General features: G+C 41.5%; 1 pseudogene; it reads right to left on the bottom strand.

Annotated features, from left to right (window-relative positions):
* Positions 1–1324: 1324 nt before the first annotated feature.
* On the bottom strand, positions 1325–2351 carry LOC116858236 (annotated as a pseudogene).
* Between the last annotated feature and the right edge of the window lie 23913 nt (positions 2352–26264).

Below are 26264 nucleotides of genomic sequence, written 5' to 3'. Positions count from 1 at the left end.
ATGGATAAAGAAGATTTGGTCTATATATACTATGGAGTATTATGCCTCCATCAGAAAGGATGAATCCCCAACTTTTGTATCAACATGGATGGGACTGGAAGAGATTCTGCTGAGTGAAATAAGTCAAGCAGAGAGAATCATCATATGGTTTCACTTATTTGTGGAGCATAAGGAATAACATGGAGGACATGGGGAAATGGAGAGGAGAAGCGAGTTGAGGGAAATTGGAGGGGGAGAAGAACCATGAGAGACTGCACTCTGAGAAACAAACTGAGGGTTTTGGAGGGGGTAGGGGTGGGAGGTTGGATGAGCATGCTGGTGGGTATTATGGAGGGCATGTATTGCATGGAACACTGGGTTTGGTGATAAACAATGAATTCTGGAACACTGAAAAGAAATAAAAAAATAAAAAAATAATTTCTGGAAAATCTATTTCAGTAAAATAAATAAAAATATTGATAATTAGATTGAGGAAGACTTGGGATATGGAGAGTAATGCTTAGCCAAAGAAATACAGGAGTATTAAATATTAATATAACACCAGTCTTGATTTTTGAAGTAATTAATGACAATAAAAATGCAAATCCATTCTCCCTATATAATCTCAGAATAGTTCACATCATGGAAGAAAAGAAAAGTTTAATATGTTAGAACCTTCAACAGCAACAGTGTTTTCCCCAGCTTTTTGGAAGAGGGCACTCACTTTTTCATTTTTTCACTTGGAGCCACCTCTGTCACCCACACAGGAGACTGGAGATTTCTTTTGCTAAGAACCCAGAGCTGAAATCAAGGATTAGACACTTTACCAACTAAGGCACCCAGGCACTCCCAGAAATGAACTTTTGTATATCTTGTTTGTTTTGCACTGACTTCTTTTATCTAGTCTAATGCGTTACATTTTTTTTTTAACTTTAAAATGCCTTTACTCATTTGTATGGTAAATGACACTGAATAACGATGTTTGATTTTCAGTCTGTTGAGCTTAACTATGAAATTTGCTTCTCTTTTCTCTGTGTATTGGAATGTAGGAAAAGCCAATTTCATGGACATTATTTAACTAATTTCACATATATTCCAAAGCTTAGAGTATGGTTGAGTTACCAATGAGCAGTAGACAACATGGGAAAGGGATGGGCAGGTGGAATTCAGGTACTTGGTTTAAGACACAAGACACATTTCCACTGATTTAGGCTAACAATCTGCTTTCTGTCAGTCTTTAAAGGAACCAATTTCAAATCTTCCTGTTCCTGGAGAAGAATGACATCTCTTAACATTTCTCCAACTTAGAGTTTTTCTAGCTGTGCTTCTGTTGCTGATTGTTCTTTCAAGGTTCAGTTGCTTTCAGGTCTTTGGTTCTTGAATTTTTCATCTTTCTCAGGTCTCCAGATGTGAATGGAGACATGCATTATTTCGGGGTGTGTTCTGTGGGGCAGGGAAGGTGCCAAATCTTGGTTCTTGTCATTTCTTGCTTCCTGCTTTGGAGTTTTCTTAGCTTCATATTGCCTTTGATTTTTAAGAGCTGCTTTTGACAATGGCTTATCATTTCCTGGTTGTGATCTCTAATTCAACAGTGGTGTCTCCTCCAAGAGCTTGGAAATGGTGATTGGTTTATTTCTTAAAGCCGAGAGTCCAGCAATCGCTACAAATTTAGATTTTTTGTCGGGTACTTCACTTTTAACGGCTTAGTAAGCTATTGTTTTTGCTGGCAATAGCCTAGCCAAAAAAATGGCTGCCAGGATAGGGCTGGCCTAATGCCAAAGCTTGTACCCATTATTAGCACCTGACCTGGGAGCGTGCATAGCCGTTAAAATGTGCTTCCCATCTGGGCACCAAGCAAAATGTGTAGGATCAGAGGCTGCTGGCTTAGAAATAGGTTTGTATTTTTTAACATTCCATGATTGCATTTGTTCGCCAGGTTTTTCAACCCAGCTATCCTTTAATATATGGCCATGAGGACTAAATAAGTTAGACATTAGAGCACCAGCTCTGCGGTTAAACACAGGATCACATTTCAAGTTGAAAATCATTCCCTTGGCAGGCATAGAACCATAAATAGCATAAAACTCAGTAGAACTAGAATTCTAAATTTCACCATAAACGGGGTTATGTTTTGGTAATTGAGTCAATTCTAGCACTTTCTTCATCTGAGGCAAGGTAATGTAACAGTTGTTGTCCGTAGTAGGAAGTTCCTTGCTTGTAGATTCCATTCTAATTATTGCAACATAGTCTTGCTTTTCCTTCCTCAGTATCCTCACCTTATCAGCCTCAGAGGAACTTACCCTGGGGCCTTGGAACATCACCACCACAGGATCTGTACCCTCATCTGTCAAGAAGGGCATAGATGCTTCCATCTTCTCCTGGAAAAGTTATATTCATTTTTCGATGCCCCTTCGTGTCATAAATCATTCCACGGCTGCTGAGTCTAGTATCTGGCTAACATGGAAGAGATCAGTATGTGGGTCCCTTCAGTGCTCTGAACACACCATGGCCTTTCCCCCTTTCTGCCTTTCCCTAGGCTGAAATGCTCATTCTGGCTCTTTATGCAACTCCTGCCTTGTGAACCTTCAAGTTTTAGTGGAAATACAATCCATTTCAGATTGGCCTCCCCCAGATAATGTCTACCTCCTTCCCCTTCATGGTCATTACTTCCTTCCTGGTCATTTTCTTGCTTAGTTATGTGTTTGTTCACTCTCTGTCTTTCCCCAGCAAAATGCAGGCTCCGTAAGGGAAGGGAGCTTGCTGGTCTTACTCATCACTGATCTCCAGCCCCTGATACAGAGCCTGGCACATCGTAGGTGTTCCATATATATTTGTGAAATGCATTCATTTTTGTCCCTACCCTAGCCCTTAGTGCCCAGCACACTCAGTAAATAGCTATTGAATGAAGAATAAATAAACAAATGGATGGAGAAATGCATATTTCTATTGTTCATCTTGCTACAAATGTCCTCTGAGCGTGTGTTGCACCCCCCGGGTAGGAGAACACCTTTTCCAGCTCTTTCTTCTTGATTCTGTTCATGTGGCAGCATTGTTTAGAAACAGATTTCCTTTGATCACTGCCAGGACAAGGATTAATCATTTGTAGGTAGTCAAGACATCATGACTATGGAATCCTGAAATATCTCTCAGTTTGATTTTTTTTTTTTTTTACTGGAAAAAAAATGGGGGGCCCTGAATCTGGAGAGAAAGTTCTGATTTTCCTTGTCTGTGGTTTAGAGAGAAACAAAAGAATGATCTGCTGAATTTCCAGAGCCCCTCCTCTTCACCACTGGGCACCCCCTATTGCCCATGGAAGGAGCCATCTGGGCATACCAGGAAAGGTCAGGATTCATAATCCTGTGGCCAGGTGCTCTGTGCAATTAGTGAGACAAGGCTTCTCCATGGGAACCCTCTCTCCTCCAAGGGTCAGAGTCCTGGTTTGTGTCCTGAGGCTGCTTCACACATTCATGCTTTTAGCTCCTTTGTTGTAACTCATTGCGGGTTAAAACTTGGCACATTCAATATCTCCATCTGAGTCACTCATTTGTTTTAAATTTGAAACCGTCTGAAAAATACAGTACGGTGTTAAAATGTGAATGTGTGTGTGTGTGTTTGTGCATATTTGAAAGAGCATATGGGAAAATCCCTTTTCCTTGGCTATTTATAACCCTTCCCAGGCACTAAAAGCACCACGGCCATAACTCTCACCCAACCGAAAAAGTGCCTAGTACAGCATTTTCTTATTTTATGCACCTCCCTGCTCTTAAGTGCTCACTGTTTGGATTTCTGATCTGATAACTTTATTTAAAAATTGGGTTTTACTGGAATTTTGTGCTTGTCTGAGCTTTTTTTTTCTGGCCAGGTGCTTCACCTCTGTGGCTATTCTTCCTGCTCTATAAGGGCAGAGCAGGGTGGCTCCCGCTGTCCATGGCACAACGAGCTCGGGTCAAGGACACTGACTATCAAGGACACTGACAGAAGAAATGGGCCATGCAAAGTCTGGCACCTCCTGGCACCTGGCTGTTCCTCTCAATTCATCCCCTGTCACTGGGCAGAACCGTGCTCTGCAAATATTGTTGAATGAATGTTCCCACTTCTACCCTCTGCTCTTTCTGCTACCCCTGTCCTTAAGATTCTCCAGTTATATCACAGTCTGGCATGGGTATGAGTCTTTTTCTTTTTTATATATTTTATGTATTTATTTTGAGAGAGAGAGAGAATGAATCTCTATCAGATCCCACGCTGAGCCCTGACATTATGACCTGAGTCAGTCACCTAACCCAGTGAGCCCCCCAGACACCCTGAGGGCATGAATCTTTGACTTAGCACTTGGTCTTCCCATCTTGCTTTAGAATGCATGTTTTCTAGTTTCACAAGGGTGAGCTAGGTCCATATGTTGACCTTTGCAGTGAAGAAATTGAGAAAAGTCTGCAAAGGGATTGGAGTACTGGAAATGGTGCCATAAATCATCCTGAGATACAAAGGCAGTTTTGGGTGATAGGAAGCCAATGGCATTGGAACAAGCAATTTCCAATTTCCAGGATTCCACACTGGGAGGGAAGGTCCACCCAGTTTAGAGTGGCAGGGATGGGAGTGTTGGGGGCCATGCAGAAAGCCGAGTTGGAATGGAGGGCCTTGGGACCCCGCTAATTACCTGCTGAACTTCCTTTGCCCAGCCCCAGGGGCAGAGGAGAAGGAAGATGTGCCCGCAGGCTCTGAGCCGGAGTGATCAGGGCACGGGAACCTCTGCTGACTCTGGACTGTACCATAAACCAGGAAATACCAACCCAATGACTCAGCCATGCAGTAAACTCGTAATTTTCCTAGAGGTTGAGGCAGGATGAGCTATGTCTGCATCTTTGCAATGGGAAGGATGGTTAAAATCTGCTAGTAAGTGGAAAAAAATGAGTCAAAAATTATGTGTATATAGTGGGTATATGCGCATGTGCATACACACACACACACTCTGTCTCTCTCTGTCTCTTTCTTCGAGGAATGATCACCCTCACTCTAATACAGGGTTTAGGCTTGTAAATGGACATTTTCTTACAGGTGTTATCTTATTCCTCATTCCGTGTGACAGTCCAGTTCCTGGTTACTGAGGGGCTGGCTGATTCTAATTGCCTGGTGGTCTGTGTTCCAGAAAACCAACCCCCAGTCTCCTGCCATGCGATCTGTTCCCCCATTTCCCTTCCAGAGAGGTTCCCTGTCTGCTCCACAGCCCATCTGCTTGCTAGATTGACTATAGTCTCCTCAAACAAGCCATATATTCTTTGTGAGATATTTGTCCTCCTTTGAACATGGTTTGATACGAAAGCTTTTGATTGACAACTGACTTTTAAGTCCTGTATTGATTGTGTCAGTAGAGGTTGCTGGGGTTTTTCCATGTCTTAGGGGCCTGCAGAAAGACAGTTGGATTTTCTTTTCAGTTCAAAAGGGACCTGATCTTAGCTGCCAGGTGCCTGATCTCTTTCTCTTGCCCCTGAACATAACCTCTGGGCTGTACTGGTATAGGGACTGGGAAGGCAGTCCAGCCTTTCTGGTTCTGGGCCATAAGGGATACCAGGGCCTGAGGACTCAGTCAGAGGTTCTAAGAATACCCGGGGGAAACTGGCACCCAGCCAGCTGGGACTGACTTGGCTGCAGTCCCAGATTGCCTTCGAGGTATTTAGAAAGTACAGTATGAATGTCTCTGACATGGCTCCCCATGTGGGAAAATAAAATGCCTCATTTCTCAGGGACAGTTCTGAGTGTCACTCAAGTGGCCTCAATATAAAGTATACTCATCTGTCCCTAGAGCGTCTCCCACCATTTAGTACCTTTAGGACAAATGACAACTTCCTGGGAGCCTGAGGGGCATCAGGAAGTCTTGTCCAGAGGACACAGGGACAACCAGACAACTCTGGTTCTGTTTTCTTCTATAAAGAAAGTAAACACCACCAGAATTCACCCTACCTAAGATAATCATGATTAATATTCTAGAACCCAATTTGGTGCATATTTTTAAGCATATGTATATAGCTCTAGAGAAGAAAGAGAGACAGATGTAGGTCTGTCTGTCTATCATCCATCCACCTAGCTCTCCATACATGTATGTACGGATGTGTTCGCGTATATGTGTGTGTGCAAATATATACCTTATGATTTCATATAAATAGTTACAGTTCATCCTCATAGCCACTCTGCAAAGTGTTCTTATCCTAATGGAAGCAAACAAAACAAATCAAAGCTAAGAGAGCTTAAGTGACTTGTACCGGCCACAAAACTGCTAAGTGTCAGAGCTGGGCCTTGAAGCCAGGTGGGGCTTTCCAAATGCAACCACTCTTCCTTTAGCACCGCACACAGCTCCCTTGTTTGTCTACATGGATCATAAAGTTACTGGAGTCAAGGGAAACTGTGAGCATGGACGGAGACTAAGGACACACACTAAGCTCCACAGCTACGGCACTCAACACGACCGTGACTGATGTCACCTGTACTTGTTATTCGTAAGTTTTTGTTTAGTCTTTTATTTTTTTAAATTCCTAAATTATGTGTGTGATGTATTTATGAATTACTTTTTTCTTATTTTTAAAAACTATGGATTTGTCACATAAATAATGGGTGCAGCCAGGGTTGAACTTCAAACATTATAGATTAGCTAAAGTTATTGTCAACTATTGGTTTCAACCTCAGTTACCTCCACAGAGACAGTTGTGAGAGTTTTGTGGGTTCCCTTCCAGATTTTGTTTACATCAATACAGAATTTTATTCTCTGGTTGGTTCAGTTATTGTTAGTTTGCGTTTTAACACTATAAAAATATCCAAAGCCAAGCAGTGTCTTTGAATATGATTTTAGATGTAAAACACAGTACTGATATGAAAGTTTCCTTTTCATTGCATTATAGGTAATCTAGCCTATATGTAATTCCTCTTTAAGTTTTCAAATGGACATTTTTATCATCTTTTGGTAGTATTTGGTTTTACTGAATAATGATTTTTAAAACACTTGTACACCCTCTGCTTCTGGAAATTCATTGAGTATTTATATTTTATTACATGGTTTGCTTTTATAAATATGAAAATATGGGATAAGAAAAAATAATTCCCTTAGGGCTGTAGCAAACACCTTTCTATATATTCACAAAATCAAGCTGATTATGTTATTAAAATCTTCTGTATCTGGACTGAAAGAAATAAATTAAAAATCTTCTGCTCTGTTTGAGTTGCTTTTTAAAGGCTTTAAAAGTATTTCCATGAAGTTTTATTTTATTTATTTATTTTACTCCTGGGTTGTTCGGTATGAAAAGGTTAATGATGGTTAGACATTATGGAGCATATCTTTTTTTTTTTTTAAAGATTTTATTTATTTATTTGACAGAGAGAGACACAGTGAGAGAGGGTATACAAGCAGGGGGAGTGGGAGAGGGAAAGCAGGCTTCCTGCTGAGCAGAGAGCCCAATGTGTGGCTCGATCCCAGGATCCTGGGATCATGACCTGAGCTGAAGGTAGACGCCCAACAACTGAGTCACCCAGGTGCCTATGGAACATGTCTTTTATTATTGGTGATTTATCATTAACTGTCTCAACTTAAAGTTTTTGCCCTTGAATTTCACTTTATCTGGTTTCAATATAGACCAACCTTACTTCTTTTGTGTTAAAGTCCACTTATTATTACCCATCCCTCATTTTCATCCCATCTTTACTGTGTTTTTTATTTTGTGCCTTTTTTGACTTTTTATTCTGAAATTAATTATAAATTCACTGGACGTTGCAAAGGTAATACATTTAGGTTCTCTGAACCCTTCATCCAGTATCCCCTAATGCTCACATCTTCCATAATCAAGATCAGGATATAGACCTTGGTACAACACGTGTGTGTGGTTCTATGCCATTTTGCCACATGTGTAGATTCATGGAACCACCAGATCATTCAAGAGACAGACCTAGTTCATCACGACAATATCATCCTCACGCTAAACTTCTCTTATCATCTACTCCCCACTGCCCCACCATTTCTAACCTATGGCAGCCACTATTTTCCATTTCTATAATTTTGTTATTTCAATAATACTAGTAAATGGAATCATACAGCATTTGCATTTGGGAGGTTCATTTTGTTTCACAGTGACCTTGACATCCATCTGCATTGTCTATGTATCATTAGTTCATTTTTTTTTCCCCCCTCTGGGTAGTGTTCCATGGAATGGGTGTTCCACAGTTTGTTTGACCCTGACTGGCTGAAAGACATCTGGGTTGTTTCCAGTTTTTAACTATTCCAAATAAAGCTGCTGTGAACTGTCATGTATAGTCTTTGTGTGGACATCAGTTTTCATTTCATTGGGGATAAATGCCTGGGAGTAATAAAATGACCGTGTTATAGGGTAAGAGTATGTTTAGTTTTTTAAATATGTTATCTGGAACTCTAAACATTATTATTAATATTGAGTTTTCAGAGTTCTTTATAAATTCTGGATATGAAACCTTTGCCAGATACCTGATTTGGAAATACTTTCTCCAAGTCTGTTGCTTGTCTTTTCATCCTCTTTATAGGGTCTTTCTTTCACAGAGCAAAAATATTTGATTTTGATGAAGTGGAGTTTATTGTTTGTTTGTTTGTTTGTTTGTTTTTCTTTTTTGGATCATGCTTTCGATGTCAGGTCTGAGAAGTCTTCACTAAGATCTAGACAGTGCTCTTTTTCCTAGGTTAACTTCTAAACATTTTATGGTTTTAGATTTCCATTTACATCTTTGATGCATTTTGAGCTAAATTTGTGTAAGGAGTGAGGTTAAGTTGAGGTTCATATTTTTGCCTGTGGCTGTCCAATTACTCCAGAAGCATTTGTTGTAGACTTTCCTCCCTCCACTGAACTGCTTTTCTTTTCTTTTTTATTTTTTTTTAAGATTTTATTTATTTATTCAACAGAGAAAGAGATCACAAGCAGGCAGAGAAGCAGGCAGAGAGAGAGAGGAGAAACAGGCTCCCCACTGTGCAGAGAGCCTGATGTGGGGCTGGATCCCAGGACCCTGAGACCACCACCTGAGCCGAAGACAGAGGTTTAACCCACTGAGCCACCCAGGCGCCCTGAACTGCTTTTCAGTTTTTGTCAAAAACCTCTTACCTGTGAGCCTGTCTTTTGGCTTTTTATCCTGTTCCACTGATCTTGTGAAAATACAACATAGTCTTGACCAGTAAATCTCTATTATATGTAAATTCTCCCCCTCTCTTCTTTGTTTTAAAAATTGTTTTAGTTACTTTAGCTCCTTTCCATTTCCTATACATTTTCAAATATGTTTGTCTGTAGCTACAAAAAATTCTTGCTGGAGTTTTGATAGGAATTTCATTAACCTTGTTTGGCAATTTGGAGAGAATTGACGTGTTTACTATGAGACTCTCAATCCATGAACACAATATGTCTCTCCATTTATGTAGATCAGCTTTTATTTATTTCATTTGTGTATAACAGTTTTCAGAATACAAGTCCCGCAAATGTTTTGTTAGATTCATATCAAAGGGTCTCATTTTAAGGAGGGGCTATTGTAAAGTGTATTGTGTTTGGGATTTTGGTTTCCACATGTTCATTGCCAGCATATAGAAATAGAGTTGATTTTCCTCTGTTAATTTTTTTTCTTTTAACCTTGCTGAACTCACTTATTCTAGGATTGATTGATTGATTGGTTGATAGTGTGTTTAGACCATTTGCATTAATAATCATTGTTAATATATGAGGGCTTAGGTCTGCCATTTTATTTTTTCTTTTCTGAAAGCTCTACTTTTTGTTTTTCTTTCTATTTACAAATCGCTTGAGTGTTATACACACATACCTTTTCGGTCTAGGTGTTGAAATTTTAGTAGTTTGAGTGACGTATAGAGACTTTTCTTCTCTTTATGGCCTTTACATACACTGAGAATTGCATTAGATAGACATCATTACAAATTTTGGTTTGTCAATCATAATTTAATAAATTAAAGAGGAGAAGGAAAGTCTATTTTGGCTATTAATATTTTTGCTTTTTCTGTTTTTTCTTCCTGATGTTCCCATATTCCTTCTTTTTTAAAAAATTTATTTTATTTTATTTTTTATAAACATATAATATATTTTTATCCCCAGGGGTACAGGTCTGTGAATCACCAGGTTTACCCACTTCACAGCACTCACCATAGCACATACCCTCCCAATGTCCATAACCCCACCCCCCTCCCAACCCCCCTCCCCCCAGCAACCCTCAGTTTGTTTTGTGAGATAAGAGTCATTTATGGTTTGTCTCCCTCCCAATCCCATCTTGTTTCATTTACTCTTCTCCTACCCCCTTAACCCCCCATGTTGCATCTCCTCTCCCTCATATCAGGGAGATCATATGATAGTTGTCTTTCTCCGATTGACTAATTTCGCTAAGCATGATACCCTCTAGTTCCATCCACATTGTCGCAAATGGCAAGATTTCATTTCTTTTGATGGCTGCATAGTATTCCATTGTGTATATATACCACCTTTTCTTTATCCATTCATCTGTGGATGGACATCTAGGTTCTTTCCATAGTTTGGCTGTTGTAGACATTGCTGCTATAAACATTTGGGTGCACATGCCCCTTCGGATCACTACGTTTCTATCTTTAGGGTAAATACCCAGTAGTGCAATTGCTGGGTCATAGGGTAGTTCTATTTTCAACATTTTGAGGAACCTCCATGCTGTTTTCCAGAGTGGTTGCACCAGCTTGCATTCCCACCAACAGTGTAGGAGGGTTCCCCTTTCTCCGCATCCTCGCCAGCATCTGTCATTTCCTGACTTGTTAATTTTAGCCATTCTGACTGGTGTGAGGTGATATCTCATTGTGGTTTTGATTTGTATTTCCCTGATGCCGAGTGATATGGAACACTTTTTCATGTGTCTGTTGGCCATCTGGATGTCTTCTTTGCAGATGTTCATGTCTTCTGCCCATTTCTTGATTGGATTATTTGTTCTTTGGGTGTTGAGTTTGCTAAGTTCTTTATAGATTTTGGACACTAGCCCTTTATCTGATATGTCGTTTGCAAATATATTCTCCCATTCTGTCAATTGTCTTTTGGTTTTGTTAACTGTTTCTTTTGCTGTGCAAAAGCTTTTGATCTTGATAAAATCCCAATAGTTCATTTTTGCCCTTGCTCCCCTTGCTTTTGGCGATGTTCCTAGGAAGATGTTGCTGCGGCTGAGGTCGAAGAGGTTGCTGCCTGTGTTCTCCTCAAGGATTTTGATGGATTCCTTTCTCACATTGAGGTCCTTCATCCATTTTGAGTCTATTTTCGTGTGTGGTGTAAGGAAATGGTCCAATTTCATTTTTCTGCATGTGGCTGTCCAATTTTCCCAGCACCATGTATTGAAGAGGCTGTCTTTTTTCCATTGGACATTCTTTCCTGCTTTGTCGAACATTAGTTGACCATAGAGTTGAGGGTTTATTTCTGGGCTCTCTATTCTGGTCCATTGATCTATGTGTCTGTTTTTGTGCCAGTACCATGCTGTCTTGATGATGACAGCTTTGTAATAGAGCTTGAAGTCCGGAATTGTGATGCCACCAACTTTGGCTTTCTTTTTCAATATCCCTTTGGCTATTCGAGGTCCTTTCTGGTTCCATATAAATTTTAGGATTATTTGATCCATTTCTTTGAAAAAAATGGATGGTACTTTGATAGGAATTGCATTAAATGTGTAGAGTGCTTTGGGTAGCATAGACATTTTCACAATATTTATTCTTCCAATCCAGGAGCATGGAACATTTTTCCATTTCTTTGTGTCTTCCTCAATTTCTTTCATGAGTACTTTATAGTTTTCTGAGTATAGATTCTTAGCCTCTTTGGTTAGGTTTATTCCTAGGTATCTTATAGTTTTGGGTGCAATTGTAAATGGGATTGACTCCTTAATTTCTCTTTCTTCTGTCTTGTTGTTGGTGTAGAGAAATGCAACTGATTTCTGTGCATTGATTTTATATCCTGACACTTTACTGAATTCCTGTACAAGTTCTAGCAGTTTTGGAGTGGAGTCCTTTGGGTTTTCCACATAGAGTATCATATCATCTGCGAAGAGTGATAGTTTAACTTCTTCTTTGCCGATTTGGATGCCTTTAATTTCCTTTTGTTGTCTGATTGCTGAGGCTAGGACTTCTAGTACTATGTTGAATAGCAGTGGTGATAACGGACATCCCTGACATGTTCCTGACCTTAGTGGAAAAGCTTTCAGTTTTTCTCCATTCAGAATGATATACACGGTGGGTTTTTCATAGATGGCTTTGATAATATTGAGGTATGTGCCCTCTATCCCTACACTTTGAAGAGTTTTGATCAGGAAGGGATGCTGTACTTTGTCAAATGCTTTTTCAGCATCTATTGAGAGTATCATATGGTTCTTGTTCTTTCTTTTATTAATGTGTTGTATCACATTGATTGATTTGCGGATGTCGAACCAACCTTGCAGCCCTGGAATAAATCCCACTTGGTTGTGGTGAATAATCCTTTTAATGTACTGTTGAATCCTATTGGCTAATATTTTGGTGAGAATTTTTGCGTCTGTGTTCATCAAGGATATTGGTCTGTAGTTCTCTTTTTTGATGGGATCCTTGTCTGGTTTTGGGATCAAGGTGATGCTGGCCTCATAAAATGAGTTTGGAAGTTTTCCTTCCATTTCTATTTTGTGGAACCATTTCAGGAGAATAGGAATTAGTTCTTCTTTAAATGTTTGGTAGAATTCCCCTGGGAAGCCATCTGGCCCTGGGCTTTTGTTTGTTTGGAGATTTTTGATGACTGTTTCAATCTCCTTACTGGTTATGGGTCTGTTCAGGCTTTCTATTTCTTCCTGGTTCAGTTGTGGTAGTTTATATGTCTCTAGGAATGCATCCATTTCTTCTAGATTGTCAAATTTGTTGGCGTAGAGTTGCTCATAGTATGTTCTTATAATTGTCTGTATTTCTTTGGTGTTAGTGCCATATTCCTCCTTATATCATTTCCTTTGTGTTTAGTGAAATTTATTGTCATTCTTTTATGAAAGGTCTTCTGGTAACATATACTCATGGTTTTCCTTTATCTGAGAATATCTTTATTTCCCCTTTTTCCTGAAGGATATTTTCACATTTCACAACTCAGAATTCACAGTTCTTTCCTTTCAGTACTTGGAAAATGTGCCACTTCCTTCTGGCCTTGATGGTTTCTGATAAGAAACCCACTACTCATTTGCATTGCTTTTTCTTCTACCACTAACTGATCCTTTCTCTTTGGCTGCTCTTTTCCCTTGTTTTTGGTTTTCAGAAATTTCACTATGGTATTTATTGTTGTGGATTTCTTTGGCTTTATTCTGTTTGAGGTTTGATCAGCTTCTTGAATATGTAACCTTATATGCTTTTCTCCAAATCTAGGAAATTTCCTGCCATTCTGGGAGGAATAATTTTTCAGCCCCACCGCTTTTCTCCTTTTTCTGGGACCCTAATGATAAAAATATTAGTTCTTTAGTTATAATTCCACATGTCCCTGAATCCTTTTCCACATTTTTAATGTATTTTCTTTGTTGTTCACAGTGGATAATTTCTATTTTATTTTCATGTTCACTGATTTTTCTCCTCTATCTTTTACATTTTGCTGTTTGTGACCATCTACTGCATTTTTATTTCTGTTTTTGTATTTTCCAGTTGTAAAATTTCCATTTTGTTTTTTATATCTTTGGGTTTTTTTTTTTTCTCATTTGTTTCAAAGTTCTTTATGATTCCTATTTGAAGGATTTCTATGATGGCTTTTCTGAAATTCTTGTCAGACTATTCCAACTTTTGGAATTTTTTTGTCATTTTGATGTCCATGATTATTGTCTTTTTTCGCTCAAGTTGAGGTCTTCTCAGATATTGGTATATTTGAATCTTGAGCACTTTAGCTACTATGTTATGAGACTCTAGATACTTGTTAAATTTGTGTTTTTGCAAGCCTCCTCTGATACCATCCCAGCCATGAGTGGGAAGGGTGCCTCAATACTGCTGGGTGGGTGTTGAAGTTCAGGTTCCTGAGGGGTGTCCACTGACATTGGGAGTGGGGAGGGGCTCATACTGCTCAGTAAAGATGAAATTCCAGGCTGTTCTACTTTGCCACCATCTTGGAGAGGATTGGGGGGAATCTTCTTCTACCCCAGGGAGAGTGGAAGTGTAGGCTCTCTACTCAACCATCGCTGGTGGGGATGAGGAGGGTTTCTGTGGTGTTTGGCTGGAGTAGAATGGCTATTGTCACACTTTTCTGTCTTATTAGGCTGCCCCAATTCTGGTCTTCCAGCTACAGAAAACAGGTTATTTTTGTCTGTACTTACTGACATTTCCAGGTTGCTACCTTCTCTAGCACCCAAGCTGGAATATATGAAGCCAAAAGAAAACCCAAAGAGCTCACCACCATATCTTTCTTTGAGTTCTAGGGTCCCTAGACAGTCTTCCTTTTTCTCTTTACTTTTCAGTCTATGTTTGTTTAATGATGTCTGGGTTTTCAGGCTGTGCTCAGCAGGAAGAATAGGTATAACTATATCTATTCCATCATTGTGGAAATAGCTTTCTGTCATTTTATTTATTTATTTGTGGGTTTTTGTGGTTTTTTGGTCATTTTGTTTTTCATGTAATTCTCCTAGGCAGTTTACTACTCAATTTTTATCTCATCTCATGTCTTTACATTGAGATAAGGAAATTCAGCTCACTTACATTGATTTCAAATACTGATACAGAGCAATTAATTTCCTCCATTTTGTTTACTATTTTGTACTCTGCAGTGACTTTTTTCTTTAGTTTGTTGATTAAATTAGGTAAAATTTTGTTTCTCTTTCCTGCGCTGTAGTCCCTTGTACTTGACTATTCTATTATGCATCTCCATTGAACTTAGAATGCCTTCTTATCTTAAGTGGTCCACAGCTAATAAGTGCAGAGTTCTACTGCTCTTCTGTGAATCTTCTGGGATCCTGGGGCAGTTTCATCTTGGGACACAGAAGTTGTGGCTTCTCAGTCAGGTTTTTGGAGGGGGTCCACATGCTATGCCTCTCTGAAGGAACATCAGAAAGCTAAGTTGTGTAGGCCAACAACGTGGGTGAATCATGTTAACTGTAAGGATGTCCAAAGGCAACAAGCTGTCTTCTCTGAGCATGACTCTAATCCCTGTATCTTAGAACAATGACAGCGTCCAAACCTCACACCATGGTCATCTAATTCTGTTCTCTATTAAATGAACCCTCTGGTCACAGCCCAGAGGGATCCTGGAGAGTCCCATTTGGGTAGGGAACATAATTTCAAAGAAGACCCTTTGGCCTCAAGCTGGTTCTTCTTAAAAGGTGACACAAGGGCATGACCTAGAATCTCAAAGAATCTCAAGTGTCTGTCTTTTGAGGATAGGTCTCCCTTATCCATCATAATGGTTTGGTGGATAGAGATGGAGTGCCTGGGCCTGGAGCCACCAGGGCTGATAGGACATTGAGTTAATTGTCTCCACCTGGTACTTATCTGTCATTCCTGCTGTCTTCCAAAGGCCCTTTATATTTAGACCATAGTTGGTGAAGAAAAACAAAGAGTTGTGGCAATTTATTTATTTATTTATTTATTCTTTATTATTATTTTTAAAATTTTTGAGTTGTGGCAATCTTTCTCTCTCTCTCTCTCTCTCTCTCTCTCTCTCTCTCTTTTTCTGAAACAGCACCACATCTTGGAAGGCCATGCCTCACAAATCCAAGAGTTCACTTGAGTTAGGCCCAGATGCGGGAGGTTGAATTAGCTGTGTGCATACCCCATCCGACTGAACACTTGCTGAATCTTTCTATGCCTCAGTGTCTCCCTGGAGGATTTGTTGTCAGTGATACCTGATTAACTAAGAAATCACATGGAAATGTAGGAAATGTATCCCACCTCTGACAAGGGATCCATGAATCTGTCCTGTTGGTCTGACACAGTGATCATTTTCCTGTTGGATGCTAACAACAAGAGAGTACTACCAAAGTGTGTTTTGAATGCAGTGAATCTGCTTCATCTCCCTGGAGTCCTCCTTTCAAATAAAACTATCTCACTTATACATATAAAATTAATTTCCTGAAGAATTTTAGACTCCTAATGTCTATGGTAGCAGAGTTCTAAGAAACTTGAGAGAGACCATCCTTCCTATTCCACAGTAGGAAAATCTCAGGTCCTGTGTGGCCATGACTGGCCCAGGGTCTTCTGGCCCCTTTTCCAGAGCACTTTCCTCCAAACCCAGCAGATCGCTGGCCTTTTGGTACTAGCTGGATGCTCACAGAGCTTTGACGGGAGATGCTTACATTGGAGGGATGAGAACAAGGCAGTTTCACACCAAGAAAAATGCCATTTTCCCTCTGCCTGGTCCTTCCCCTCTGAGCTCATTCTCACACTGTGCTTTGTCCATAACCAGAACTTTATCCCTGGGACCATTTTATGGGTCCTCATTCCGTGACTTGTTGAATATTTGCTCATTCTTCTCTCTTACTACCTTCCTTCCACATTTTTTTAAAGCTTCCATGGGCTAGAAATGCAACAATGAACAACATAGACCAAAATCCTTTTCTCATGAAGACTTGCTTTCTAATTTTGGAAGACATAGTATAAAGACATAAATGAGGAAAATATAATGTGTGTCAGGTGGTAGTGAGTTTTGGAGAGAAAAGCAATCAGGGAGAAGAGATAAAGAGAACTGGGGAACTGGGGAAGGTACTCACTGAGAATGTGGTGTTTGAGCAAAGAACAGAAGGTGAGATAGAAAGTCTGTTGGATAGTTGGGGGAAGAATATACAGGAGAAACAGCCAGCCCCAAGCCCTTGAGCTGGGAGCATTCTTGGGATGTCAGCAAGGAGACAATTGTGAGTGGGGCCAAGTGAGCAATGAGCAGAATGATAGGATAGAAGGGAGAGGGGTGATGAGATGGGGTTTGGGGACCAAGTGACAAGGTCTGGCTGATCATGTAGACCTTACAAGAAATTGTAAGGATTTCAACTTTTGTCCCGTGTCTAATGAGGAGCCATTGAATGAGGAGTGCCCTGTGCAGTTTTGTTTTAACAAGTTTACTCTGGCTGCCAGTTAGGAGGCTAGCAGAAATCCAGGAAAAGGTGGTGGTGTCTGGACCAGGGAGGAGGTGATGACAAGTGGTCAGGTGCTAGATGTATTTTGGAAATAGAAATGAGAGGCTGTGCTGATGGATTATGTGGAGAGGGAAACAGAGGAGTAAAAGATGATTCTGAGAGCTGTCTGAGCAAGTTGAAACTTCTCTTAGCAAGTAGGAAAATTCAGGGTACAACTGGCCACTGATACATCTTATTTTAAAAAACCTGGATTTATGGCTTTTCTAGAACAACTTGAAGACTGACATCAATGGATCCAGATTCTTGCATGGCATAATTTGTTGAAGGTGATTGATGTTCTCTTCATGAATGGGGCAAGTGCTTTCTAAATTGCCAGTGCCCCTCCTACCCCTTATTTTTATATCCACCTACTTTACTCATTAGATTTCTAAATTGCCTGCCTGATCCTTGTTGTTTAATTTTGTAGATTGTATGTTCCAGGTGCTATATTAGACACTTCTACATGAACTTATACATATGCTTATTGTTGAGAACTCTGTTCTCACTTGTGTTTCTAGGGCTGCACCAGCAGGGGTGATGTAAACGTTCTGCCCCTCCCACTTTGCAGCAGATCCAGTCCTCTTCATCTCTTTCCCCATGGTTCTGGGATACCCATGCATTTTCTGGATTACCGTGCAGTGTCTGCCTTTTCCCGTCTCTCTAGAATGTAGTCCTCCAGAAGTGCCAAGGCTGAAACATGTCTGGAACTGAGTCTGGAACTGAGCACAGTCTGGAACTGAGCATAGTCTGGAACTGAGCACAGTCTGGAACTGAGACCCTGCTGTAGGACCTTTTGTTCTGCAAATGGAACCAACGGAAATTAACAATGGAATATAACAAATCCTTACAAGAGCTAATAGATTAGAGTTATACACTTTTAACCTCAGTATCTCAGTAAATGAACATTTTCCCACAGTGTTTATCAGGGGTCTAGTTCCATGATATTCCTGGAAAAAGTGTTCCTTCACCAAATAATTATTACCTGCTACTTGGAGACCTAGGAAGCACATCAGTGTATGTGGAGTTCAGTGAGCTCTGCAGTAAAGATGTCAGTTATCCTGACTTCATCCAGCTTGTCCCTGAATTAGGGACTGCTTTCATCACTGCATACCTTAAGAACACATTTTGGAAACAATGTTTTGTATATTCAGGACAACCCTGGAGAAAACACTTAGGCTTTGGGAGGTGAAGTTTTTTTCTCTCCCAGGAGCCAGAATATGTGTGAAAGTGTGAAAAATATTCCCCATCTTCTAGCTCCAAACCTGGTTCTTTTGCCAGGATATCATATTATCAGTTCATTCTGAAAAGTTTCTGCTCCCTTAACATATATATTCCCATCAAGAACAACTCAATTCAGCAGTGGTTCTCAGAGGGCTGGAGGAATACTTTGAAAAGTCCCCTGATCCTCATCTAAGAATTGGCAAAACTATATTTACCGGTCTACCCGCCTCAGTCACTTTACTATTATTACTTGTTACATGTGTTATATGTAGCGTAAATATTAATTACACTTGAGTTAATAACTTCTACTTGTTTTTTACTTAATTTTTCAGAATGATGTGTGCTTCTTAAAAAGAAATTAGGGAAAAGTTCAAAGAGAATGAAGAAAACAATTACTTCAACATAGAAATAACTGCGTTAACGTGGCAGTGCTAAGTGTGAACACGCATGTCCATGTCCGTCTACGCATGTTATCAGGATAATGCACTGTCTATATTTATGTCATGGCTTCCCTTTACTTTACCATGATGTTGTGTGACTGTTCACCTCTCATTACACATTCTTTGAGAACATGCTTTTAATGGCTGCATGATGATGCTCCCTCTTCCAAAGGTGCCTTGTTTTACTTAGTGATTTGTGGCAGTCTTGCCATGGGTTCTCCATGCCATTTCCTCCCCCTGGGCATGTGGGCAGTTTGTGTTTCCAGATCTCCTTTGCAGTGTGATTGGACCAACACGTTGAGTTCTGAACAATAGGATGTGGGCAGAAGTGAGGACACCACTTCTATGCCTGGCATAGCTCTCTAGTGATGGCAGAGGGAAGTGGCAGATGGAAAGATCCTGGATCTGAGAGTCACTGCATGGGGGAAAACTGCCTGGAGATGCCCAACCTACACCAGACTTTCAGTGAGAAGCAAGACTTTATTGTGTTTAGCCATTGAAATTTCAACATTTACTTGTTATTGCCACGTAGTTTAACATACAAGAATGCATCACCACATTTATGGCATAGTTGAGCTTATTTTCAATCTCTTATTTAAAAAATGAATCTTCAATGACAATAATAAAGCATAATTTTTGTTTATATCTCTGACTACCATTGTTGAATATATTCTGATGTTTGGAAAATGTGTACCAATATACACCCCCAATACAAACAAACATGCAAAGTTGTGCATGAGAATAACCATCAGAACTTGACCTTATCAAAATTGTTCATTACTTAAACTGTGGGTTTTATAGATTTAAAATTGCATCTCATTGTTTTAATGTTCACATTTATGATAAGTTTGAAAGCATCCTTTCCTAAGACCTTTCTGGGAAGGAGGATGGGTTCTCCTGGATGGTTGAAGGCGTCAGGCATGAGCATCTCCTCATTTCTCCAGTTTCCAGCATCTTCCATCTCCATGAATTGGGACTTCTTTGGTTGAACTCCACCTATGAATAAAGGTGCCTTTGAATCTGTCTTACAATTAATTGCCTTGTCAGTAGTCTGGATGAGACTTGCTGTGTCTAGATGGAAATAAAGATACCCATTCTTCAAATTTTACATCTTTTTGGGAGAAATAGAAGCTCTCTTGGGTTTCCTGGTGATTCAGGAAAGGCATAATGGACCCCCACTGAAGACACAAGGAACTCTCAGTCTCTTGGGTGGGGTGGACAGATGCTTATTTCACAACAGACCCTATGATGTGCCAGAAGAGAACCAACCAAAGGGTTACAGGAGCACAGAGGAGGGGACCAGTTCTTCTCAGGGGGCTAGAACATTCAAACAGGATCTTAAAGGTGATGCTCAGAGTGACATCCGAGCTTGATCTCTGGTATGCATCCCAGGTTGGGCCTCCTTTTCCCCGACAATTCCCACAGCAGCCCTTCTAATGGAGTATACAAGCCAGGTTTTCCTGTGCTGAAAGGTGATCAAATCAGACAAATCATAAATCTACAGCTGTTGTTTTGTCAGCATGTATATTTTTATAGAAAGGAGCAAATCTCTGCTGAGCCAGCCAGATAATCATCTCTGCTTTTCCTTACGTGTTCAGAACTGTGAAAGAATGCCCTGGGCGGAGACCTGGTTTTAATCACCTTTGATTAACACAGAAGCTTTTGAAGGAGAAGGTGCTTTCTGTAAACTGTGGCAGGGCCCCAAGGCAGTAACATTTCAGACCTTTTCCCAGCATGTGAAATGTCTAGAGCAGGGCCAAAGTATCAAGTCTATGGAGACAATCCACTGCACGGGCAGTTACTTTAATGCCTCTGACTCATTCCTCCAAGAAGTTTTTTAGTCTTATTATTATTATATTTTTTTCATTCTTGAAAAATTGCAGGCCATGCAAAGCTAGAGACTTCTGGGTCCAAGGAATGTCTCAGCTTGCTTTTATTTAGTACAAAAGGAAAGCTTTTAGGATAGATTTAGGGAAGCCCAAGAAAGTACTGGGAATGGTCCCAGAAATGATTAAGAGGCTGGAAAGATCAAGCCTAGAAAAAAAAAATTGAGGGCTCGAGGGACTTCACTGTGGACAGAGGGGAAAGTCACTTATTGCCCTCAAGAAAACTCAAAGTTAAAACACAAATAGTTTTCCCCCGTCCAGAGATTTGTTAGGAGTTGCCAGGTTGGTCGGGAGGTAGGAGCCCTGGGGCACGCAGGCAGGATGTAAGGATGACTCTTGCAGGGCTTTAAGCCAGGACTCAGAATCTACCCTTTGACCTGGCTTAAGTATTGACCATTTTAGAGAAAAGGTAGGTAAACTGATACCTGACTCCTGGAGAAAAGCCTTTGAGGAGTACAGGAGGGATGAGAAGGAACTAGCATATGCTTTGACACGTTGCCTCCAGGAACTGTAACTTGGAGCATAAATCTCTGTTTGCAAAGCCTTGAGTTAGCACTGAATGAAATAGGCTCTTGGAGCCTGGACTGGGTAAGAAAGTCATGGTTGAATATATGGTCTCCTTCTTAAGGTCAGGCAGCATCAGACACATGTCCACTGAATGAGCTTTCAATGCTTCTCTCGTTTCAGAGGAAGAGGTTTCCCTCGGAAAATGCAGCCACGGCTAAGAGCTTGTCTTTGGTGTGGGCTTCCCAGAGCTCTCAAGCTTCTGATGCCTCTCCAACAGGGGGTCCTGATTAGGAATTTTGGTTCTCTGATTGGCCTTCCTCTCTCTAATTTTCCTGAGCTCAGGGGGTTCTGCAGCATCTAGCCCACTCAAGATTGTCCAGGAGAGCTCATTCACAACTTTCCCCACCCAGCAGAGAGTTTCTCTTTAAAACAAAACCTATCAGAGTCCTCCTGGCTGGTGAGAAGTAGGAGAAAATATTCAAAGACGGGAGTCCATGAATGTCACCGAGAACCTAAAACCATCTGTGTTCCATGCAGTGTATAGTCTTCTCAGGATCATTTGGTAACAAATGCCTCCCTTTCAGAAAGAGAGTTAAAAGGGGAAGTAGAACCTCTGTTCTCTGCCGCCCCCATGGGTCGTCTCCCCGGGTGTGGTTGTGAAGGCTGGGACAGCTTCTCCGGGTTTCTGTGACCTTCACACTGCTTCTTATTCGGTTGTATGTCTCTTCCCAAGATTCTGGAAGTCAAAGTCACCTGGATTGAGACAAGTAGCACCCCACTTTCTAATATGTGATTCAGTGGCATTTGCAGGCCTGTTTCTGTGGTGGACGTGTCCAGCCAGCAGACGTCTGGCCCGCAGCAACGTTGAGGGCAAGTGTTCTGTGAGGTTACGGTCTGTGACGATAAGAACTTCGAGCCAATAGCAGGTGTCTCAAAATTGGCCCACAGATACTTGGGGATTCTGGCCCACTGGGCATCCAGGTCCCTGAACTGCCTGTGGCCCCAGCAGCAACTGGCCGGGTATGTTTTCTCTCCTAGTTACTGCTGTCGGCCTCTGGCTCCTCGCATATGCCCAGACCCTGGGCCTGCAGGCTGCCTGTTTGTCCATTCAAGGTTGTGTTCTCAATGGTAACATTTAAAAATCTATTTAATGTACCTTTTAAATTTTTTTAGAAGGAGGGGGCAATTGCAGAGAGAGAGAGAGAGAGAGAATTCTAAGCAGGTTCCATGCCCAGCGTGGAGCCCAACACGGGTTTCCATCTCCAGACCCTGAGATTATGACCTGATCCAAAATCAAGAGTCTAATGCTTAAAGGACCGGGACACCAAGGTGCCCTATTTTATGTGCTTTTCTATGTAAAATAATGTGACCGCATCATACAATGTTTTGGAAAATAGAGGCAGGATTGACCTAATCACTCCAAATCTTAGTGCCACGTATAAACATCATCATTGCTTATTCTAGGAATTTTGCTTGTAATTGTCCTTACATGAAAGAATTATTTTTATGCCCTTGATTTTATTTAATATTAGATTATGTTTTCTATGTTGCTCTATAGTTGTGTTGGCCACCACTTTTAATTATTTCATAATATTCCGTAGAACTCTGTCATTATTTACTTAGCCTCTCTAGTGAATAATGAGAGATACGGCTATAATGAACAGCATATGTGTAGTTAATTTTTTTTCTCATTAGGGTTAGATATTAAGAGTGGTACAAATATTTGTATCCACTTTAGCAAATATTTGCAAATGGCTTTGCAAGAAGATTGTACCAATTACAACGCTATCAGGGAATATAAATATACAAAGCTCATAGCCAGTTCTGAGTTTGTTTATGAATTAATTTATTTACTAAGTGAGTTTAGGGAAGGAAAAATGGTGCATCCAGTGTCTGTAACATTTGAAAGCCCTTCCCAGCATGACATCTGGAAAGTCTGAAATGGAATCGGACAGTAGACTTCATTAATATAGTCGCTGTGTTAAGCTGCTTCTCTCATGGGGGGGGAGTACCTGCCATTGACCAACCGTGCATTCCCCTCTGTGCCTATTCAGCTATCTGTCCCCATTCCCACCTACCTTCCTAGATCTGTCATACTTTGCAAAACAAATATATACAACATAACATGTATATCTACATATATTATATAGACATATTTATATATATATATATATATATATATATATATATATAGCATAACAAAACAATGCACATTACACATAAGCATGCTGATGAAATGGGAAAATAAAGAGGGGAGGGTCAGGAGGAGTTAGAGCCTCCGGAGATGAGTGCAGAGCTGGTGCCAAGTTCCTAGTGGCCAAAGAGAAGAGACAACCACAGCTGGATACAGCAGGTACAGTGTCCATGAGGCAAAGTGAAACTGTCTGCTTAGGGAAAGTACAGTAATGCTCGGTACAAATCAGGAGAGGCTTTCTCTGTGGTGGCAGTGATGAGGCAGCCATGTTCCATGCTAGGCCAGAACCATTGGCCATGCAGAGCAGCTCTTGGAGACTGCTTCCTGTGAGGCCTTACTGTATGCCCTAATGGCTCAACCCAATCTCAGGTCACTAACCCAGTGCCTTTCAGGATCTTTTACAGAGGAGGACATAAAATGAGGACAGAACCAGGTGGGGGCTCTCAGCTGGTTTGGCTCAATCTAGGAATCTTTTTGAATATTGGAGAAATGGATAAACATGAGTCTCTAAATTCTCCATAAACTTTGCTTTTCTCAGCCACATTTTGATCAAGTCCAAGAGGTAGTAAGGTTATGACAGGGGGATTGCATAAGCCCATATTGGAGTAAGTCCCTATGATGGTCCTTGTAGGGAAGAAAGGTGCCTGTCTCTGCTCAAAGGTGAATCAAGGGAGAAAGCATGGGTAGCATTAAGGTTCTCCTGAAAGGAAGTGAGAACAGATGGGGATAAGGACTTCGGTGAAAGCATTAGCTTGTCTAGGAGTGGCCCCCAGGCCAGCAGCATCAGGATCACTGGGAACTTGTTAGAAATGAAGATTCAGAGTCAGAAATCCTGCAAGTGAGCCCAACACTCTGTTTTACTAAGGCCTCCATGATTCTGGAGCCGGCTAAGTTTGAGAACAACCAGCCTTGGTACTGAGGAAGGACTGATTAACTTGGAATATGGTGAGCTGGTGGAGGGAGCACATTGGAAATGACAGAACAGGGAACGTGGAGACCTGCCCTTCATGTTCCATGCTAGCTCTGATGGGAATCCACGGTGTAACCTTGAGTGAGTTGATGCCACTGGCTCACAAAAATGGCACTACCAACCGTTGCTTTCCTACTGCATGTTGTGACGAGAAATGAGAAAAGCCTTTGGAGACTGTACAATATTATCTAGATATTATTTATGTTTAAAGTAAGTGTTTAAACCCATTTAGAATCAAGCTGACAGAAACACATTTCATTTCTTTTGGAAGGACTCTATACTCAGAAACATTTAATAAATATTTACAAACAGAATGAGTGGATGAAGTGACTAGGTCAATAGAAGTGTGAGAAGCTGGATGCCACATCATGGCATGAGGTTCCCCCCGATGCTGCAGGTGGGTGACAGGTGTTGGTGACAGCTGAACCTGGAGCCAGCAAAGCAGGTGGCACGTGGAGGGCTGTGGCCTGCAGAAGCAGGTGGTCCAGGCTGCCATTCCCTGAGAGAGAGTGCTGGAAGGTGAACAAAGCTGACGGGGAAGGGGATGTTGCCTTCAATCTTGGAAATGCTGGTTTGGGAGCTCCTAGGGGAAGCATCAGGACAGTGGTCAGATCTCCAAATCCAGAGCTGAGGGCAGGAGCCGGGATGGAGGTACACATCTGTGTGTCATATGATGGTGGGTGACACATGACACCATGTGGCTAGATGGCATCCCTCATGATAAGACTGTGGAGTGAAAAGAGAAAGCACAAGGAGCTGCCTTTGAGCAGGGCCCACAATTGACTCAGGGCAGAGGAGGCTGAGCAGGGATAACAGGAAGAAGACAGAGGACAGAGGGGAAGATGGAAGGCCAAGGCCACTTGGCAGTCTTTGAGAGCAACTGTGGTTTCAATATCATCCTTTCCAAGGTACCTGCCCTGATCACTGTGCTGACCATCACAAGCCACATGCCGCCATCTGCGCTCCTGGTCCCCTGACCCTGCGCCGCACTTTCTCCCTCCTGCTACGCCTGCTACGCCCTTGCTTTGGTACCACTCTGTTGTCGCTAGGATGCAAATTCCATGAGGTTGGAGGACTTTGTCTTTTTAAATCCATGCATTCTAGAAGGGCTGGGGCACAGCAGGTGCCGGGTGAAGGAAAGAAGGGAAATGTGAATGACGCCACAGCCAAACTGGAATGGGTCTCGCAGTGAGTAGCGAATGAGGAGACAGAGACGGAGACAGGGAAAGGATAGATGCCCTGTGAGAGGTTCGACTGTGGGAACAGGAAAACTGAGAGAGGTAAATGGAGGGTTTGGGAGTGCTTGAAGGAGGGGTTCTGGTTGCAATTTGTTCAGGGCTAGATGTGAGATTGTCCCAGAGTCAGTGAACTGGAAGGATCCAGTTGAGAGGAAGGAGTGTGAGTTAGGAGAGAGGAAGAATAGTTGTCAAGGTATTGTTTCTGAGAAGATGTAGGGGAGGGGGCTTGAAACTGGAGGGGAGGCCTGTGGAGGCAGAGGGTGAATCCAAAGATGGACACAGAGGCTGGAAAGCCCACGGTATAGACAAGGAAGGTAGTGTTTCTTTCCAGGGGCTTCTGTGTTCTTGCCGAGTAGGGGAAGAGAGCTGCACTCCAGACCAAGGGGTGAGGGGGTGTTCAGAGGGCTGAGGCATCTGATCTGCACTGTCACTGAGAGGAAAGTAACCGCCTGCTGGGGCAGGGCCCTGTGAGCTCAGGCTTTTCACGGAAGTGGCCTGTCCATAGGCACTGAAGACTCAGGATTTTGCAGAAGATAAAGAGGCAGAGGCTTTGGGGCCTGGTCTTCACATGACAGAAAGATATTCAGAGGACTGTAGTACACATGGGTCATGCATGATATATCATGATACCTCACAGCAGGCAGCCGTGTTGTCTCTCTCCCACCCTGTGCTTCCTGGCTACCAGCCACATGTTTTCTGACCCAGCAGGGCAGGGCCCTCCCTGGACATGCCCCAAATCTGCCAAGCTTGTTGCCC

Source organism: Lontra canadensis, unplaced genomic scaffold (genome assembly GCF_010015895.1).
Source record: "Lontra canadensis isolate GAN:19392208 unplaced genomic scaffold, GSC_riverotter_1.0 scaffold3, whole genome shotgun sequence".
Taxonomy (NCBI): domain Eukaryota; kingdom Metazoa; phylum Chordata; class Mammalia; order Carnivora; family Mustelidae; genus Lontra; species Lontra canadensis.
The sequence above is the reverse complement of the archived record's forward strand: the minus strand, read 5'-3'. Positions and strand labels throughout refer to the sequence as shown.